A 22,661-nucleotide genomic window follows, 5' to 3' on the forward strand; every position below is an offset into this window, starting at 1 on the left:
TATTCCAAGATCGTCTCATGCCGAATAGCTCGAACAAACCCACATTATAATGTGGTCTCAACACTTATCATCGACATGCATACAATTATACCCTCAACGGGCCAAATTACCATCACACCACTGTAATTAAAACGTGGATCCACATGCATGTATTTAACATCATATTATAATATAATTCACATATACATGCATAATATCATTTAATGGCATAATTAAGCAAGTACGGCCCTCCCGGCCTACTAATCCTACCATTAAACCACATCGGAGAATTCGGGGCATTACATGGCTGCTATGTGTTTAGCCTGTTGGCTACTTTGTTATATGCTGTTGATAGATATGCATATGTTATTTGTTTTGTGTTGACTTTTCTTGTTGGGATTCAGCTCATGAGTGCTCTATGGTGCAGGCGGCCAACCATGAGTATGGAGAGCGTGAAGCAACGGGTACATGTTCGGCTTGCCTGGCCGTCACGGCCAAGGTTATTTTTGGGAAGATGTAATGTATTGGTTGATTTGTCGCTTAGGTCGACTGTAAATATATTTTTGAGATGTAAAGTATTTTCTAAACAGTATTTTGGGATCCTAAATGTATAACTTTTTATGTTTTCAATGAATGACTATATTTTTTATATTAAATTCCTTTAAATGACTTTTATTCCAGTTTAGCAACACTTTTAACCTAAAACCTCGATTAGCGAGCTAATGGCACACTTTTAACTCACTTAGTAACGACTCTAAGGAAGTAGGGTGTTACATTGAGCTTTAAAGGTTTGATGTTATATGATATGTTTAGGCTCGCTAAGGATACTTGAAGGGATGCGTTAGTGTGTGTGTATCGTTGCTGCTATCGAGGTAAGAAGAGTGAACACCTGCATGCAGGGTGTACACTTGACGTACTCTTAATGGTATAAATTTTTTATGGTTTGTTTACCTATGCTTGATATATGATTATTCTAGTGAATATTATACGCTTTAAGTAGTTTACATTAATTGTTGCTTATGTTTGTACATGTATTTGTGATATTTTGCTTGACATGCTTATGTTCTTAAATGCGTGTCCATGTGAAAATTAACAAGTTATGATATGTTAGAAGTGCATGATTACATTCTTATGTACTTTGATGCACTATGTTTATTTTACTTTGAATGTGACTTGCTATTTAATGTTAATATTTATGATTTAATTATCTAATGCTGTTTTGAATTGAGTTATGTTCTTGGATAAGTTTTAAGGAGTTATGTCCTACATAGCTCTTCTTGCTGGGCCTTGGCTCACAAGTGCTCTATGTTGTAGGTAAAGGCAAGGAAGTGGTTATAGGGCAATGGGTTGGAGAGCTTCGATGGAGGGCGTACATGTCATTGATATCACGACTATTAGGGGTCGGGCCTACTTGAAAATTTTAATGTTTTCTGTTCAGTTTTAAGATATGTTTTTATTACGTTTTCGAATGATGGTTTAAGTCCTTGATTCACTCGTTACGGTTTGTCAGAATGATCAGGCTGAAAACTTTTATTTTGGGAACTCATTGATGTAGTTGGCTGTTGAGGCTGATTCCTACAATTGATTAAATGGGCACCAACAATCTTTCAAGAACAAAGAGAAAGACTAGAGTTTAATTGGGGGCACCAGTAGGGTGTCAGCCGAAAAGACTCTGACGCTCAAGTTAGTCAAATTTTCATGAAAGATAACCGAAAAAATAATATGATAACATAAATAATACTGAACAAATGAACAGAATAATAATCGGGCGACGACGGAGCTTGACAGTCTGGTTAAGTCAGTCTGACTGGTTTGAAATCAAGCGATGGCGGAGCTCGATAGTCTGGTCAAGTCAGTCTGACTGGCTCGATTTCTTTCACAGTATAAACTCCAGAGAATATTATCAAACAAAGAGAGTGTTTAGAGTAATCGTTCTCAGATACCTTGCCATCTCCCCTTAGGGTCTTCCTTATAGTTTTCCTCCTTACCATTGCCCCTCCGTCTTCTTGATCCATCTGATTCACTCCAAGTGGTTACCTTATGAAATTCATGGAAACGGTTACATGTAGTTTGACTATTTCAAGATCCCTACCTGACTGAGTGTATTCGAATTCGAGTCTAGGTCTGGGTACCGATTGGCCATTTTGGATTGTTTATTTAATATACGTGAGTCCATTTTCATTGGGTTGGGCCTTACTAGCTAGTAAGGCTGACTTATTGAGCCCGGCAGGTTGGTCCGACTACCTTGTTGGACTTTTTTAACATGTAGATAGATTTTGCCCATTACAGTTCGTCCCTCACTCTTTGATATAGAATTCATTCTGAGCAAACAGTAGGAAAAATATAAAATAATAATTCTATCAAGATATTCCTTGAATCTGTTATCCATTTCAATAGTCGTTCACAAGGGTCTCGCTGAATGAGGCATATTGGATGGCTGTTCGAGCATCCAAGTGGCACGAATAGGCTCATGTTCGATGAATCTAACTAGCTAGGCATTAGGCGTGCGCAGGTCGAGTCCAACTGGGCAGGCATCAGGCTCGAGGGGCCGTATGTCCGACTCGCCAGGGGCATGTGTGCAGGGTCGTATGTCAGACTAGCCAGGCATCAGATGCGCGGGGGCCAGGCATCAGGTGTGCACACATATCCGGTTGGTCAGGGGCGCGCGTGCTGGACCGTCTTGTCCGAATAGTCCGATTGGTGGCTTGCAGGGGACTGTTTGGTCTGACATGCGTGCGTGAAGGTCACCAGGCTCCGCACGCTTTGCCTGGGCCCATATTCTTCTAAGTATGTCCAAACCCAAATATGCTCTTTTGGTAAATTTGTTTGTATATGTATTATTTTCAACCGTTGGATGGTTGCCACTTGTCATCCATCCAAGGTCCTTTTGTGTCTAAAAATGTGGATCTTGTTTTCAAGTTTCTCCCATTTGGTGGAGCTTGTTTTGGAGACTTGGGAAAAGCTCTCTGAAAGTTAGTTTTCTTTTTCCTTTCTTCCTTTGAATGTTCTTATGTCATTCTTCATGTTCTTATTTGATTTTGAAGTTGTTTTGTATAGATTGTTATTGTAGCTTTTATTCGATTCACTATTATTTTCGTTCGTATTTGATCTTTAATGATAGTAAAAACATGTATTTTCACTATTTTCCATGTATCGTGATAGTTTGGCATCGGTAGTGTCTGATTGTCTAAGTAGGCTGATCGACTAATTCGTCTGGTTCTTTTTCCCTTCTCTTAGGATATTTAGCCTAGATGACACGTCTAACTGTCTGGTTGGCTAGATGAACACTAGTTGTCTGTCAATCAGTAACTTATTGATTTTTATTATTTTGCTGCTTGGTAGTGCCATTGTTCTAGGTGGTGTTTGGAGCATGTCTACCAGTAATCGAGGTAGTTGTGCAGGGTCTTCTGGTAGGATGACATGTTCATCTAGTGATGATGGTAGCTGCACTAATCCTAACATTCATACGGGTGTAGTCGAAATTGGTGTGGATAGTGATGAGCCTATAGTTGGCAGTCTGTCTGGTTGCATTCTCCTTGGTTGTAACCCAAAGTCAAAAATTACTTTAGAGGACTTGCCTCGGCTCCGTCAGACTTATGATATACCTAGTTATGTCAGTCTACATGCTCCAATTGGTGGGGAGCAGGCTGATTGGAATTTACCTGGCTGGGTCTGCATGTATGAGCTTCCTTTCAAGGAAGGGTTCAGATCTCCCCTTCCTAGGTTAGTGAAGGAAGTATGTGAATATCACCATGTATAACCTAGCTAGCTGATGCCGAATGTCTAGCGTGCTTTGATGGCTATGGAAGTATTTAGTGAGAAACATGGCATTGAGTTTACTATTGTAGAGGCATTACATGCTTATTCTTTGAAGAAGCATCATAAGGACAAGGGTAGATACCGATTCTTGTCTAAGAGTTCTCTTATTTTTGGTTTGAAAGATTATGACAAATATTGGAAGGATAAATACTTTTTCGTTCCTTATAATGTGTTGGGATTGCCGCTTGTTGTAAAATTCCTCATGCATGGTCTTCAGCCAGTGAGTGCTTACTTGTGATGAAATTGTTAACTAATTTTTTGTAGTCTCAGTGACATTCTTTCTAACTAGTTATATTCTTTATTTGGTAGGCAAAGTGAATTTACCATTTGCCTGGGTGTGTCGGGGGGCTCAAGGAAGAGTTGAACAATTTGCTGATTTTCATGAAGAAGACCATAAGTGGCAAGTGGTCATGTTTGATTCGAACCTTCGGGATAACTCTATGTGGAGTCAGGTTCCTCATCATCTCGAAGGTAATGCTCTTCCTACGAGTCACATTCAATCTTGAATTATACTTATCATAAAGAGTCTTGAGATTTTGGGGTATGAATCTTCTTTACTAACTGAACTAATGCCAGACGAATGAAATTTTGTAGACCTTCTCATGGTTGACGAATGTTTCATCTGGATCTAGCTGGCTCTGGGGCTATGGAATGCTTACAAGCATGTAAGAAGCAAGCAGGCACGACTTCAAGTGTTGAAAGGGAAGTTGTTAATGAAGAGCCACCTCCCCCTCCTACTGCTGGAAGGATTGAAAAGAACAAAAAGAATCGGACATCTCTGATTGACAAGACCAACTGGTTTGGTGAGAAGATAGTGCTTTCTTTCTCGTCGTCTGCTTTAGCAAATTCCGAGTTTGGCCCACACCTTGGAGAGGTTAACAGGTTATTATGGCCCGAGGACAAGGATAGGTTTAATAAGCTTGGATTAGAATCGTCGCTTTCTAATTCCATTTCCCATGCTTTTCAGGCATGTCTGACTTATCAGAATAATTTTTTTATTATATATATATTTTTACTTATATATATATTTTTGTCAGGGTATGCAGGGCCTTATGTGGGCAAATGAGAAGTTTCGAGCTTTGGAAAAACAAGTGAAAGAGCTGAAGATTCAGAGGGTTGACCTTCGGATTGAGGTTAAGGATTGAAGACTTACACGACGGATCTTGAGAAACTTAACATGGAACTTAAGACCCAATTAAATTTTAAGGAGCAGGATGCCGGTCGTCTGTAGTTTACTTTGATTACCCTAGCCAATGTTCAAGCCAAGGTTGATATGCTGGAGGGTCGTCTAACTGATATCAGCTTGGAGGTTGAGGTCTAGTGCCGCAGTTAGATGGAAATTGATTTTCGCAATGGGAAGACTGATTCTTGGGATGTAACTCAGTTTATCGCTGATTATGAAGAGCTGCAACAAATGAAGGCTGAGGAGGTTGTTCAAGCTGACAATCTGGCTGCTTCCTTTAGAGATATGACTATGGGCTTGATCAGGAGGATTGATCCCTGACCTTTGTTTGATTTACTATGACTTTATTGTAGGAACCTTTTGTTGGATGACTGTATAAACTTTTTATTTGTTGTAGCTTACATCTTTGATTATGTAGGTAGTAGTTAGGTAAGTCTGAATGGTTGGTGTGGACAGTCGCCAGTTTTGTATTTGAACTCAAGACAATATTATATCAATGTATGTTTTCTTTAGTTGAATAATTGTGTTATCATACTTGTAATGCCCCAAATTTCCTAATAAGGTTTAGGACCTTGATTAGGAGGCCGGGAGGGCCATAATTTCTATATTATGTTATTAAATGATAATATGCATGTTTAGGTGTATTAAATATGCATGTGAACCCATTTCTGAGTAATTGGGTGATTTTCATATTTTGGCCATTTCGGGCATATTTGGCATATATGTGACATGTGTGTGGTGCTTTATTATTATTTGGTTATGCCAGGGTTACCCAGCACAAGATGATCTTAGGAGGTAAGCTAGTGGGAAAGTCACAACGAGATTTATTATTGACTTGGAGTAAGTAAAGAGGTATTTAGAGCATTACCAGGTTATTCAGTAATGAGAATTAATATTTGGTGATAAATTGGGAGTTAGTAAGATCAGGGGGAAATTCTGGAGGTTTTGACTATTTTGTCCCCCGGGGGTGTTTTTGGGACCCCGAGTGTTAGGATATGGTTAAGGCTACTTAAGCTTGAAGTAACCTTTTAAAAGAATAAAAGAACGTTTTGTACGTTCTCTCTCCCTCTAAGTTTCCTTTTCGTCTCCCGATCGTGTTTTCAAAGGTAACTTGAGTTCTAGGACTCAGATTCAAGCGAGGATCGAGGCATAGCGATCCTAGGGAAGATTAGAAGCTTATTAGCCGGAGGATTTAGTTGGAAACAACTCAATTGGAGGTAATTCAAGATTTAAGTTTTAAGTTTTTAAAAGTTTTTAAGCTTGAATTGGATTTTGTGTTTTGATGTGCTTTTGGGTGATTTGAGACTTGGGTTTTATGGGTTTTGGATCATGGGGATGTTTGGGAACTTTGATTTTGGGATTCGGAGATGTTTGGATAGGTTTTCGGAAGGTTTTAAGAGTGGAAAAACGAGGAAAAGTGGCTGGTGCGAGGTTAGGCCGCGGCCCTAGCTTGAAGAAGGTGGAGGAGGCTCTGCCAGGGGGGCGGGCCGCGGCATGGTGATGGGAGCTTAACTCTAAGGGCCTGGGATCGATCCTACTACCTAGTTGAGTGGGATTCGATGTCCCAGAGGCTTGGGTTGGGTTTGGAAGTATTTATTTACTCATTTTGATAAGGTTTTATATTATGGTTGTGACTAGGTTATCACTAGAAACTTGGAATCAGGGTCGTGCTTATGGCTCGTTTATTGGTAACTTGTGCTTGGACCAAAGCTAAGAAAACTGCACCCTGTGTATATGTGACATGCATGGTTGTTATTGATGCATGTTGGGTTATTAAATGTGGCATGCATGATTATTGTTGAGGCATGTCAAGTGGTTAAATATGATGCATATGATGCACGAGAAACATGTGAATAGGACATGCTTTGTATACTGAGTATGATATTGTTCAGAGCTTGAGCCTCTGTGTTTATGCATGATCCTAGTTGTGCTAGTAATTATTGAGTAAGCATGCTGAATGCCCTGTATTCGGTATTTGACATATGATATATGTTTGGTGGCATGGCTTACTTGTGTATGGCACTGACTTATTAGTCATAATCGGCAATGGTGTCAGATCCATCTGTGAAGCTGTGATTTACTAGTCAAGTTCACAACGGGTTGAACACTGGTCGTGTTTTACTGACCTAAGAGTCAGAAATGGCATAGCGTCATGAACGCGGGGCTAAATGAAGATTAGATCTAATCGATATCAGCGTTGAATGACTCATATGGGGTATTAATGCTAGGCCGACCTGAAGGTCGATGAAAATTATAAGCGCTTGACTAGTCTAAGACTAGTTACTAGAGCCAGGGCCAAAGGCCTAGGTGACAGTTTGTCACATGGCTAGGAGTTTATGGGACCTTCGAGATGGACATATTAGTCATCTAATCGAGATGGACTTATTAGTCATCTAATCAAGATGGACTTATCAGTCATGTGACCGAGATGGACTTATCAGTCGTCTGACCGAGATGGACTTATTAGTCATCTATATAGAGAGTGACTTATTAGTCAACTTCACTTATCTGATTGAGATTGACTTGATAGTCATCCACTCAGGAGGGTAGGATTTCTTATTCTGGATACCCATACGTGGATTTGTTGCCTACTTGACTAGGGCTATATCTTCTAGGCGTGTGCCTTATGATCTGATGACATGTTATAACTGTTCATGAGCATATTGAGTTTTCTTGCTGGGCTTCGGCTCACGGGTGCTATGTGGTGCAGGTAAAGGCAAAAGAAAGCTGGACCATCCTTGAGTTGGAGAGCTTAGGTGACGATGTGTACATATGCAGCTGCTCGACCACCACCGCCGAGATTTGAAGAGGAACTAGGGTTAAACCCTGTTTTGCCACTTAGATCGGCCTGTTGTAAATATTTTCTTGTAATATACCTCAAAATTATATTTTTGGGATCCCAATGTATATAATAAATGTTCTAATGAAACGTTTTATCTTAACCAAAATTTTTAATCCCTAAACTGCTAATCATACTTAGTTACACGATTTTGGCCAAATGACTCGATTAGTGAGTTTAGCACTATTTACAAGGCACACCGTAACGGTCCCTAGAGTTAGAGCATTACAATACTTCTCTTTTTTTTTTGTCCGGATGGTTGTTTAGATGATTGTTTGGATAGTCGTCTAGATGGCTGATTAACTATATGATTTACTCTACCTTTGTCCCTCAGTCTAAGTGTAATATACTTGCTATTTTAGACTTAGAATTTGGTTTTTTCTTACGTTAGTTCGTGGTGTTGTCGTCCTTTGGTGAGTCATGGTTAGGCTAGTTTACCCTCTTGGCTGACTTGCGAGATGACCAGTCTAGTAAAAAAAATTGGATGTCATTGGGGCTGCACTCCGTAGTGCTGCCTACATACCTTTTTCAGGGATCAAGCCCAAATGTAGTTTTGACACTTCCTGCATGATAGTGTTAGTATGTAGCTTGAATGAATATCCTGTGAGATCATTGATGAAATTAAGTTAAAGAAGGCTAGGTAGGGTTTAAAAGTGATACTGTTTTAAGTGGACAACGTTCCAGCTATTGTTGATATCGCACCCCTCTTTAGTTTGTAGCTTGTATGCTCCATGTTCGACTACCTTAGTGATTAAGTAGGGGCCTTCCCATGTTGGGTCGAGCTTACCTGCTCCTGCTTCCTTAGTGTTCTAGAATACTCTTCATGATACCCAGTCTCCCACTTTGAATGTTTGAGTGCAGATGTTCTTGTTGTAGTGTTTGGCTGAGACTCTTAAGAGTGCTTTGTCCTTTTTTTCATCGACGGTATTGAGTTCATGGTGCATGTTTTCCCAATTTTCTTCATCTTTTGTCAGCTCATATCTGGCTGTTGGAACTTCACTCTCAGTAGGGATGGCTGCTTCCATCCTGTAGACTAGTGAGAATGGTGTTTCCCCTATTGAAGTCTACGTTGTTGTTTGATAGGACCATAAGACTCCCGACAACTTGTCGGCCCATCTTCCCTTAGCCTTCTCTAGGAGTTTCTTGATGGTGTTCATGATCGTCTTCTTGGATGCCTTGACTTGTCCATTTGCTTGTGGATACCTTGGTGTTGAAAAGTTAATTTTGATGTTCCAAAACTTGCAGAAGTCTTGAAAGTCGAAGCTGATGAATTGTGATCCGTTGTCTGTTACAATCTCCTTGGGTCTTCGTATCTACATATTACGTTCTTCCATATAAAGTTCTTGACTTCTCAATCTCTTACTTGGTGGAATACGTCATCTTTGATCCATTTGTTGAAGTAATCTGTCACGACCAACATTTAAACTTTCTGTCCTGATGTGGTAGGAAGCTTGCCTACTATGTCCATTCCTCATTTCATGAATGGCCATGGCAAAGTGATGGATATTAGGAATTCTGGAGGTTGATGGGATATCTAAGCAAACCTTTGACATTTATCACAACGTCTGGTGTAAGAAGAAAAATCCGCTCTCATGGTTGGGCAATAGTATCCTTGTGTCAAGGCTCAATGTGCCAGGCTTCGTCCTCTAGAGTGGTTTTCGCACTCCCCTTCGTGTAGTTCAACCAGCACGTACTTTGCCTTTGTAGGGTTAATGCATCTTAAGTATGGACTAGAATAAGATCGTTTGTAAAGCTTACCTTCTACGATAGTGAAATGGGCTGACTGAGCCTTAACTCGACGCACCTCGTTCTTGTCATCAGGCAGTATGTCTTGCTCCAAGTACTCCAATATAGGAGTCATCCATGCCCGGTCGGTGGAGATGTCGCCAACTTGCTCTTCTTCATTTTTCCAAACAGTTGGCCACTTGAGGCAGACGACGGGTATTGTCTTGGGGTTGGTTGTCTGGATGGATGATCCTAGGTTGGCTATGTAGAGTCCTAGAGTTTTGCTTAGTTAGCTAGCTAGTAGTAGTTGTAGTATTTTAGATTTCGTAGATTTTGGTTCAAGCCGGGACTTAGTTGGAAACTCCTAGCAATAGTTATGGATTTTATAAGTTTAACCTATAGTTTAAGAATATTAATTATAACATAAGGTTTGATTAATATTGCTGGTTATAAATATGATATTTATTATAACCTAAGGTTTAGATAGAGCCAATAAGAATATGACATTTGTCATAAGCATGATTATTAAGGAATTATTATTTTAATGATAAAATAAGGGAATATAAGACTTAGTCTTCACCAGAAACTGTTAGGGTCGTAGTTTGACCCAGTCAAAGTAGTTATCCAACCTTAATTATGCTGAAAAAGTGCAATTACGTGTTTAAAATAATCACGTATGCCGATATATCGCAGCATTAGAGCCGATATATCGCCTGACGCTGAATACGGAAAACACGTCAACGATGCACGATCGTACAAATGGAGGCTCGTGATTAGGGCCCAGCCGATATATCGCCACATAGGGGCGATATATCACCCTATTTAACTATTTTTTTTATTTTGTTTTTAATTTTTAAAAACCACCTTTGACTCCTTAGACCTACCTCTGTTAGTTTTGACCGAGTCTTCAGCCTCTGATTGACGAATATTCAATTATCTTCAATTAAATGCATTATTTATATTCAAATCAAAATGGGGTTAGTTTCACTCCTTACCTCTATAAATAGGACCTAGTACCCAACCCTTTCACTTACTCTTTAGATGTGATTAGACTCCAAGGTGCTAGTGCGACCATAAGAGTGATACACTTGGGTTGGGAAAGAAAAAGCTTTACCATTCTTAAGCTTTATCAAACACTTGGGAAGTGAGGATTAGAGTATTTCAATATTGGAGTTAGGCCATTCCATTAGGTCAACAAAGGTACCCTTCTTCTTAAGTTCAATTCTGGTTGATTCCTTAGTTTCTTTAGTTTTCATTTAGGTTCTAACTTTTGTTATGGTTTTGTGGTTAGGTTTTTAAGTTCTTTGAACTTAAGGTGTCTTTTCGGTAAGTTTTCTCTTGGTGGTTTACTTATATTCTTTTCATCTCTTTCCTTTAGAAATACTCACTATTCTATTGCTGGTTTTAGGAGTGTTCTACGTCCCACATTTGTTCTCATATCCTGCATATGTTATCATATGTTTGTATGCTATGTTATGCTTATGTTATGCTATCTTATGTTATCTTATGTTATGTTATCTTATGTTATGTTATCTTATGTTAACATTATGTATAGTATGTTTATATACCTTGGGCATATGACTTGTCTAGCTAGCAAGTCCCAATAATTTATGGGCATATGACTTGCTTGACTAGCAAGCCCCACCAATCTATTGGGCATATGACTTGTTTAGTTTACGAGCCCAAGTAGTATAATGGCCATTGTAGTAGTATATGACATATGTTTATGATATGCTTATAGTATATGTTTATGATATGCTTATAGTATATGTTTATGATATGTTTATAGCATATGTTAGTGATAACATTTTATGTATATGTTTTATGTTGTTAGTAGTTTTCCTTGTTGGGCATTAGGCTCACTCCTTTTTCTTTTAGTATGATGCAAGAAAATAGATGCAAAGGCGGAAGGATTCTTGGAAGCTTGGTGTATGTATGGAGGTGAATGGAGTGGATGGGTTGCGTGTCGATTCGAGGATAACGTTTTTGTTTTAGTCTCTTTAAATTACGTTTTTATGTATTTTCCGCATTTAGCTTTGTAAATTTTTTTATTTAAAGTTATGTTTTATTTTAAAATAATGAGCTCATTTATGTATTACAATTTTTTTTTCAATTTTCAATAAAGTTATGAATTATCTTATGTATGTTTTTTTTTTCAAAAGTATAGTTGTGTCTAGTAGGTTTAATGACCTAAGTCTCATAGATAGTTGGGTCGTTACAGGCTAGTGCATCTGCATGACTGTTTTCCCCTCTCGAGACTTGGTTGATTGTGAACTATTCGAAGCCTAATTGTAATTCCTTGGTCTTGTTGAGGTAAGCTGTCATCTTATTGTCCTGGACCTGGTAGCTGCCTTGCATTTGATTGACTACCAGTTGAGAATCACTGAAGACATTAAGTCGTTTGATTCCCATTTCCTTGGCCAATCCGAGTCCTGCTATCATTGGTTCATATTCTTCTTTGTTATTGGTGGCCTTGAATCCACATCTGGTTGCTTGCTCTACTATGTCACCTTGGGGTGAGGTTAGGACAAGTCCGAGTTCGCTTCTTTTTGTGTTGCTTGAGCCATCCACATATAATTTCCAAGCTCTAGCTGGCTGTCCCTCGGTCATGCAGCATAACTAATTTTCTGCATGCATTTGCATGTTAGGTGTAAAATCCAAAATAAAATCAGCCAATACTTGAGATTTTAGGGAGGTTCGTGGCTTGTTCGTCACGTCATACTCGCTGAGTTCCTCTGCCCACTTGGTTAGCCTGCCTAACAATACTCGCTTGTGTAAGATGGTCTTATGTGGGAAGGTGATCATGACCACTATTGGATGTCACTGGAAGTAAGGGCGTAGTTTCCTTGTTGCATGGATGAGTGCCAAAGCAAACTTTTCTAGTTGTCTGTATCTCATTTCTGCGTCCAATAGGGACTTACTTACATATTAGACAAGATGCTGTCTACCTTCATCCTCTCAGACTAGATTTGTACAACTGCTGTTTCGGATACAGCCAGGTAGACGAACAACATCTAATCATCTTTTTGCTTCGATAGCAAAGGCAGGATGGTCAAGTAGCGCTTAAGTTCAACCAAAGCTTCTTCACATTCTGTTGTCCACTCGAATGTCTTTGATTTCCATAAGGTGTTGATGAAAGGATGGCATCGTTCAGACGACTTTGAAATGAACCGATTGAGTGCAGCGACACGTCCGGTTAGCTTTTGTACCTCTTAAATGCATGTTGGAGAGGGGATTCATTGAATTGAATCTATTTATGCTAGGTTTACTTCAATTCCTCTATGAGTGACCAGGTAGCCAAGGAGCTTTCCTACAGTGACACCAAAAGAACATTTAGTCGGATTCAATTTCATGTTATATTTTCTAAGAATATCAAATGATTGTTTTAAATGACTGTTGTGATCTTCTGCAATGAGGGATTTGAGGAGCATGTCGTCGATGTAGACTTCCATAGTCTTCCCCAGTAAGTCAGCAAACATCCTATTCACTAAACGTTGGTAAGTCGCCCCTGCGTTCTTTAGTCCGAACAACATGACCTTGTAGTAGCATATGCCCAGGTTGGTCATGAAGGTTGTCTTCTCTTGGTCATCTGGGTGCATCAAGATCTGGTTGTATCCTGAGTAAGCGTCCATGAAGCTAAATAGTTCATGACTGACTGTAGCGTCTACCAACATGTCTATGTGTGGTAATGGGAACGAGTCTGTAACACCTTGGGTAACCAGGACCGTTACACTATGTGTTTAAAATAGTGCAAGACCTGCTAATCAGGTCACTTGAACTGAAATGTGTTTCTTAAGTCATCTGATAGATTAGGGTTAAAATACTTTGATTATAAAATGATTGATTTTCATTAAAATAAGAGTTTGATACATGGGATCCCAAATATAAGATTTACAAGGCGGAAACGACTCTCAAAAGTTATTACAGCAGTAACCAGTCTAAATGGAAAAATACAGTTTCGAGCTTTAGTTCCTGTAAATTCCCTTGCCCGTAGCGGTCGAGCAGCTATCGATGTACACTCCGCCCCCAGAGCTCTCCAACTCATGGTTGGTCTAGTTTTCCTTTGCCTTTACCTGGACCACGTAGCACCCGTGAGCCAAGGCCCAGCAAGAAAACTAAATTCCACAAAACATAGGTAGTAACAGAGCATACATACCAAACCTTAGATCAATAAGTCCAATAGCAACAACAAACAAGTATTAAACTAGACAAAGATATACATATAATTTCAAGCATATAACCCAATCTGTAATACAAATATTTAGGTGTCGGTGCCCTTAGGCTGAGCCCTCTGGTTATTTACTTGATCCCAGCTCGCTTAGGTGGAGCTGCGTTCAACACGCTTATCATGAGCCCCGACACCCTTAGGTCGTACATTTACTTTAAATAAGTTATAGAACACACATACGTTCAATTATAGGGAATCTTAGTCCCATTCACAACCACATGGGTGCAGTTTTCTTACCTCGAGTCTCGAGCAATGGATAAAGAGCAGTCCCGAGCATGATCCTTAGTTCTGAGCCTTAACGGTAATCATAGTCATAAGAAATAATGGATAACTATCAGATTCTAATCCAATTAAATGTTTTGGAAACAAATACAAGTCTTTGGGACCTCGAATTCTACTAAAATGGGTAGTAGAATTCATCCCGAGCGCTTAGGTTAAAGTCCCCAAGCCTCCCCGAGCCTAAAACCTAAGTTTCCCTTTTTCTTTCCATTTAGGCCAGTGGCATGCCCTTTATGGTCGTGACCTGCCTCTTAGACAGAGGGAAAGGCCCTCCCTACTAGAGGACACAGGCCGCGACATGCCCTCCAAGGCCACATCGCGCCTAGGAAAAGCAGAGGCTTCCCAGCCTCTTCGAGCACACGAGCTGCGGTGCCTGAAGAATCAGGCCATGGCCGAGCCCCCAAACCCAGAAAACCAGTCTTTTTCCTGCATTTTTCCTCGAGCCTGAACCCCAAATTCATACCCCAAAATCCAATTCAACTCAGAATTAAGCTTAGTTTTATTATCCTTATAGCCTAAACATCATAACCAACCTGCACACAATTCCTTACATTCATCAAACACCCAAAAAACAGTCTTGGAATCCATTTTCATGCAAGCTCTAAGTTCTAACAACAATTCAGCAGAATTCATTCAAACAACTGAACTTTAACCCTTACCTTGAAGATGCAGATGGTGTCCCTAAGCTGTACCTCAGAATCCTAGCCTTCATTTCCCAATCCTCAAGCTTTTCTCTTTCGAAATTCAAAGCTCTTCTATGCATAAGAGAGTGAGAGAGAGAGAACGTGTATGAGAGAGAGAGAGAGAGAGAGAGAGAGAGAGAGAGAGAGAGAGAGAGAGAGAGAGAGAGAGAGAGAGAGAGAGAGAGAGAGAGAGAGAGTTATTTAAGTATCAGATGGGTTCTGGTTGTTTCTTAAATCTCACTGAGCTTATCCTTTAGCTAAAAAGACCAAATTGCCCTTGTTATTAACTTAGCCTCCTATTTTCCCTTAGCGGCAAAATGGTCATTTTACCCCCGTTTCCCGCTAATTCCTCGAGTCATCCTACCAATTGCCAGTTAATCCCGTCATGCCCAACTAATTATCAAATACTTACTCGTTACTCAATAAATCCCAAATATACAATAAACTTCCCAAAATACCCCTATGTTGACACCGAGTCGGGTATTATTCCCTGTTGTGACTATTCCGCTAATCCGATCACTAGGATCGCCTCAAGCCATATAATGCGATTATATCCACATAATATTGTGGTCTCAATCATTTATCACATATAATCACATTTATGTCCTTAACGGGCCAAAATTACAGTGATGCCCTTATAAATAAGAACAGGCCCAGATGCATATTTAATACTCATAAACATGCTTATAAATATATTAATATCATCATATATATCATGCATGCCACATGGTCACGCATTTAATCAATTAAACACATATATATATCCAGTTATGCCCCCCCCCCCCCCCCCCCGCGACATGCTAATCAAGGCTTTAAACCCTATTGGAATTTTTGGGTCGTTATAGAGTCCTTAGGACATGCCTTGTTAAGGTCTGTGAAGTCGATGCACACTCGCCATTTTCCATTCTTCTTCTTTACAATAACTAGGTTGGCAAGCCATTCGAGGTAATGTAATTCCCTTATGAATCCGTTTTCAATGAGCTTTTCGACTTCTTCGTTGATTGCCTTGTTTCTTTCAGGGGCGAACTTCCTTCTCTTTTTCTTTCTTGGTGGGTAGTCTAGGTAAACCTGCAATTTATGAACAATGATCTCGGGGTCAATTCTAATCATGTCTGCATGGGACCAAGCAAAACAATCATAGTTATTAGAGAGAAATTCAATAATCTTTGTTCTAATGTTAAGGTCTAGTCTCAATCCGATTTGAACTTTATGGTCTGGGAAGTCTGGATGGATCTGGACTTCGTCTAGCTCCTCCATGTCAGGTTGGTTAGGTTATGATTCAGTCAGTCTGTCTTGCTGTAATTGCTATAATTGAGCAGGTTTGGCCTTCATGGTAGTCTGGTAGCATCCCCTTGAATCGTTTTACTGGCCTTGATTTCCTTCACCCACCATTTGGTTGGGAACCTAAGCGCTGAATGGTAGGTTGAAGGGACTGCTTCCATTTCATCTATACCTTTCTGAGAGTTATTGAATAATGGTTCTCTTAAGGGTTGGCTTTTGGAACTGAAAGGTTATTGAGCTCAAACTCATAAATGAGTTTATGAATTAACCTTCACTAGTAAAGTTAATGGTACTTAAGGAAACAAGATATAATTAAAGATGTTAAATATTGATTAATTCCTACTTTAATTATGAACAATTAATAGAGAATTGAATTGTATATAGTGATTAAATCGATGGACACTTTTTATATTTAAAATTACTTAATAAATAAATGTCTATAATTACAACAGTGCAATCTCATATTTTTAGTGGAATAATATTGATATTAATAAATTAATGCTATTATATTAAAGAGTTTTAATTAATAATATAAATTTATTGGGGCTTGAAATTATAGGTTCATAGGTTCCCGGGATGGCTCTATCAATATTATTCAAGGTAAGAGTTGAAATTGAGAAAAATCAAGAAAATGACTGTTATCCCCAAAATTTGAAAATGATGATGTGGCAATAGAAATGACAAGTGGCACGGAATGGTTGGGTGATCTGGCTTACATCAATGGAGAGTTTTGATTGCTTGAAAGGTGTCATGACCAACCGTGTAAGTTACATCCAACTAGGAGTGACTTTGCTACCTAGCATTGGCATGTCCGAGCCAAGTGCATCCGAGGAGCAGTCCAAGTGTCCAGTCGAACATTGGTCTGAGGAGCAGTCCAAGTGTCCGGTCGGACATTGGTCCGAGGAGCAATCCAAGTGTGGTCGGACATTAGCTCGAGGAGAAGGATCAAGAGGGTGCATGCCTTGTATCCGTGGTGAGGCATGGGTTGGTCCGAGCGGACCATGTTGTTGAGTGTGTCCGGTCGGACGCATGTCCGAGAAGATGTGGTCGGACTCATGTCCGAGAAGATGTGGTCGGACTCATGTCTGAGGAGAGACAAAGATGAGGTTGGACACATGATCGAGGAGAGACAATAGGGGTGGTCGAACACATGTCCGAGGAGAGACAAAGGCCTGGTCCTTATGCATATATTCAGCAAGTGCATGACTGTCCAAATAGAGAAATGGCATGCTAGACCAGAGCACTATGGCTGACCCAAAGGTGATATTCATCAACCAGATAAGAGCAGACTACGTCAAATTCCCAGAAATGGCTTCACGAAGAATCGGTCTGGGCATACGCGGGAATCTCTCATTCTTCACACAAATTGGGGATTCTGTTGCATTTTGAATATTTCTTGTAATTTAAATATAACACGAATAATAAAATATCCCGATCCTAAGGGATATTAATGTATGACCCTAAGCCTATAAATACATGGCTTATGGGATCAGAAAATGACTTTTTTTTGGGCAATTTAAAGTTTTGGTCTGAGTTTTCTAGAGAGAGAAAGTGCTTTTTCTTGAGAGAGAACTCTTTTGTATTATGAGAATTTACACTGAAGAAACTCAGTTGACACTGGTTCATCCGATCTTGAGTGTAGATAAAATAATCAAATCTCTAAGTGGATTAGGCTATTACCAACATATTGGGGCTGAACCACTATAAAAATTGTGTGTATTCTTTATTTTCTTTATTAAACCATCTGTGTCGTTTGAATTCTCTTGAAGGTTTGTCGTTTTTGACGTTCTTACGTCGTTGGCCAAAAACGCGGTCAACATTTTGGTGCTTTCATTGAGATCTTGAAGAGAAGAACAGACGGTCCCTGAAGCAATATGGCGCCTACGAACACCAATGCAGCCTCCAAGAAGACGGGCTCCTTTAAGGAGCATGCTAGATCAGAGGGTCCTAGCGTTCAAGATCGTGAAACTGAGCCTAGAGTCGTGCTCGAGGACGTAGCTCCAGAAGTTGAAGAGCTTCAAGAAGCCATGAGCGCCTTCCAGGAAGAGATGGCTCAGTTTAACGCCATGCATGAGGCGTTCGCTGAGGAAATGGCTAGGCAGAATGCCGCATTCGAGCAGCAAAAATGGGAGATGGGTGCCAGGAGTGAGGAGATCCGTCGACAGCAGGAGGAGGCCGACAGGCGACATCGTGAAGTTGCACTCGCTCTGGAGGCAGCTACGCAGCTGACCCGAGCCCATGCCCAGGCTGCACCTGGAGTGGCAGCCACCCCAGAGGCAAGGACCACAGAAGCTAGTCACAAGAAAACTGATAGACCAGGCAGGGGTGGTAGTAACCCACCTGGTCATGAGGAGGATGGAGTCCGATCGCGCACTGCCTCAACTCAGAGGGGGAACTCCAAGACCCCCTTAAGGAGCCACCGATCAAAGACTTCCAGGTTAGGGAGTCACAAGTCAGGCAGCAAGAAAACACCTCCTGAGCAGGAGCACAATAGAGCTCCTCGTGGCAATGAGACTTCCCACTTCAAAGATGGGCATGGGCGTGATGAAGTTGACAGTCATCACACTAACCATTTGAAGGAGAAGAATAATAATAACCATCGAGGAAGAGCAGATCGTCTAGCTCAGACAGGAAGGCCACCACGGCATCCCAACCAGCGCAGTGGCAAGGAGCATGTTCCACCCAGCAAACCTTCCGAGAAGACTCGGAGTACGGTGTTCGATAGGTTAGGAAAGCACACTGCTCAGAAGGACTTGAGGGACGCCATTGATGATAGAAGGAGGACCGTCCTGGTCGAAGGGCAAGAGCCGATCCGTCCTACCAGTCGAGTAGAAATACTCGATGATGGTTTGCCGGATAGGAACACCCGACCGGGCGGTCCCGAAAATGAGTCCCTATCAGTGGCCCCAGGCATTCAAGCCCAGCTTGATGCTTTGACAGTGACAGTTCATTGTTTTTCAAAACAACCAGCTGCGATTGATCCAGTAGACCACAGAAGTGGCAGCCCTTTTTGTGCTTGAATTAGAGAAGCTCAACCACCAATGAAATACAAAGAACCGGTACTGCCAGTTTATACAGAAAAGGCAGACCCGGTAACACACGTTGGGAAGTTTGAAGATCAGATGGAGCTGCTCGGGGTGAGTGATGACTATCGCTGCAGAGTCTTCCCCACCACATTGTCAGACACTGCCCAGGAGTGGTACTGGAAATTCAAACCAGACTCCATCACTTCTTGGGAAAGTTTTAGGAAGGAGTTTTGCAAGCAGTTTAGTACTGCTCGAACCCCTCCTGTTTATGCCAATCACTTGGTGGATATTAGGCAGGGAAAAGATGAGTCTCTCAAGAACTACATCCAAAGGTTCATGAGAGAAGCTAACCGAGATATTGCGGTTGGAGATGAGGGGAAGATGGTGGCGATCTCTTCCGGCATTATCTATCGAAGTCCTTTGTGGGAGAGCATCCATTGCCATCAAATTTCAACATTACAACAATTTTTAGACCGGGCACACAAGTATATGAAGTTGGATGATGCAATTGAGAAGGGAGAAAATGGATTGAACAATCCGAGCGGGTCAAATGATCCCCCCAAGAATGGTGGGAATGATCAACGTGGTGGTAAGAAACGTGGGAATAACAGGTTTGACCGCCACAATGAGAAGAAGGCTAAGTCGGGACCAAATGACAAGCCAACTAAGTATGAACCTCGATTCACCAACTACACCACTCTGTCGGCGAGCTGAGCGGAAATATATTTGGCCAGTCATCAAGAGGTCCCTTATCGGAAACCCCCACCAATCAAGAAGGAGATGAGTAAGAGAGATATGAACAAGTTCTGTCACTTCCATGGAGACTATGGTCACGACACGAATGAGTGTAATCATCTCAAAGATGAGATAGAGTTTCTCCTCCGGTCGGGGAAACTAAAAAAGTATCGAGCAGAGAAGACCCAAGGAGAGGGGAGCAACAAAAATCCTGGGTTCAAGCGGCAACGATCCCCACCTTTGCAACCTGAACCTGTGGACTTCACACTAGATACTATATGTGGAGGACCACATCTTGCTGGAGATAGCAACAAGGTGAGGGAGAGGTATGCTCGCACCCTTCGTCATGAATTGGGTGCGGCATCCACCTCCGAAATTATGACAGTGGAGGAGTGACCACCTAAGAACCCAAGATATGAAAGTGAGTCCCTCACTTTCACTGAAGAAGATGCTCCACACGTGAGGTATCCTCACAATGACCCTCTTGTTGTGACAATCCAAATAGCTAATATGAAAGTGAAGAGATGTCTGGTCGATACAGGGAGCTCTGTAAACATTATTTATAAGACATCCTACGAGAGGATGAAGCTATCTATCAATGACTTGAAGTCATGCTCTCAAGTCATTTATGGGTTTAGTGGAGAAGGATTGTCACCAGCTGGGACAATCAAGTTGCCAGTCACGATGGGGGAAGCTCCCAAACATGAAACCGTAATGACCGAGTTCTTGATTGTTGACTGCCCGTCCGCCTACAATGTGGTTATAGGTCGACCACTGCTCACAAACTTACATGCGGTAGTTTCAATTTGGCACCTTTCCATGAAGTTCCCGACCAGTGCTGGCATAGGCTGTGTCCAAGGAGACCAGAGGGAGGCTAGGGAGTGCTATAATGCCTCGGTAGCTAAGGAAAAGAAGGGGGCCAAGGAGAACAACATGATTGTATGTGTTGAGAGAGAGGAGGTGGACGAGATGGATGTCGACCGAAGTCTTGCAGTTGTAATCGATGAAGAGATGTTAGAGGAGTTTGGCCAAGAGAGCACTCTTGGTTTAAAAGAGCCAAAGACCCCATCCGGTGATGAAGTCACCAAATAGGGCGTTGCCCAAAGCGAGGGAAGGGACTTTGATCCTCGCTTTGGGGGTTATGAAAGTGATGTGGGACCGTCCGAGGAGTTAGAGGAGGTCCTTATAGATGAGAATGACCCGACGAGAGGGGTCAAAATTGGAAAAAAGTTGAAAGCAGAGGTGAGAGCACAGCTGATAGAATTCTTCGAAGGAATCAAGATGTCTTCGCGTGGTCTCACAAGGATATGGTGGGTATCTCACCAACTGTGATCAGCCACATGCTCAACGTGGATGAAAGCTATCCAGCAGTGCAGCAGAAGAGGAGATTTCTTGACAAGGATCGAGCAAAAGCTCTTAAGGAGGAGGTAGAGCGGTTAAAGGAGAATGGGTTTATCAGGGAAGCATACTACCCTGCCTGGGTTTCAAACCCAGTGTTGGTGCCCAAACCCAATGGAAAGTGGAGGACTTGTGTAGATTTTACTGATCTCAACAAAGCATGCCCAAAGGATTGCTTTCCTTTACCAAGAATAGACCAGTTGGTAGATGCAACCTCTGGTCATGAGACATTGTCCTTCATGGATGCATATTCGAGGTACAACCAGATCAGCATGCATCCTCCTGATGAAGAGCATACCAGCTTTCGAACAGATATAGGGTTATACTGCTATAGGGTCATGCCCTTCGGACTGAAGAATGCAGGAGCTACCTATCAGCATTTGGTGAATGGTATGTTTTGCGACTTAATCGGCAAGAGCATGGAGGTGTACGTAGACGATATGTTGGTGAAGTCAAAGGAAGCTGAAGGGCACGTGCGAGACTTAGAGGAGTGCTTCATAATACTGAGAAAGTACAATATGAAGTTAAACCCCCTCAAGTGCTCATTTGGAGTGGGTTCTGGAAAATTTCTTGGGTTTATTGTGAACTCCCAAGGAATAGAGGCAAACCCAGAAAAGATAAAGGCTCTCATAGAAATGAAGTCTCCAGCTAGGATAAAGGATGTAAAAAGCTTGACTGGGCGGATTGCAGCTCTAAGCAGGTTCGTTTCGAAATCAACGGACAAGTGCGTCCCGTTTTTTAACCTGCTTAGAGGAGGCAAGAAGTTTTAGTGGACAACAGAATGTGAACAAACTTTCCAGGCCATAAAGGAGCATTTGGCCCAACCTCCTGTTCTTTCTAAGCCAGTTGATGGAGAAGACCTCGTTTTGCACCTAACAGTCACAGAGCATGCTGTTAGTGCTGCCTTAGTATGAGAGGAGGATACAGTGCAGCACTCGGTGTACTATGTTAGCAAGCGATTGATAGGAGAAGAGTCCCGATACCCCATGATCGAGAAGTTGGCTTACTGCTTGGTACTCGCATCACGAAAATTGCGGCCATACTTCCAAGCACCCCCCATTAAGGTCCTTACTGACCAGCCTTTGCGCCAAGTCTTACAGAAGCCAGAGTCATCTGGTCGGCTACTTAAATGGGTAGCTGAGTTAGGCCAATTCGAAATCAAGTACCAGCCAAGGACTGCTATTAAGGGTCAAGCTTTGGCAGATTTCATCGCTGAATGTACCGGGATCGCTGATGCTCCCGACCAGCAAGAGAGTGTCACTGGGAAAAAAGAAGAGCTACCTACTTGGCAAATTTTTGTTGATGGGTCATCGAATGAGCATCATTCATGAGCTGTAATTATATTAGTCACACCAGAGAAGCACCGAATTCATTGTGCACTGAGATTCGGATTCAATGCTTCTAACAATGAGGCGGAGTATGAAGCCCTCCTAGCAGGCTTGCGACTGGCCAGAGATGTACGTGCCTGGTCGGTGGAAATAAATAG

The sequence above is a fragment of the Humulus lupulus genome, chromosome 7, assembly GCF_963169125.1.
Source record: "Humulus lupulus chromosome 7, drHumLupu1.1, whole genome shotgun sequence".
In the NCBI taxonomy this organism is placed as follows: Eukaryota; Viridiplantae; Streptophyta; class Magnoliopsida; order Rosales; family Cannabaceae; genus Humulus; species Humulus lupulus.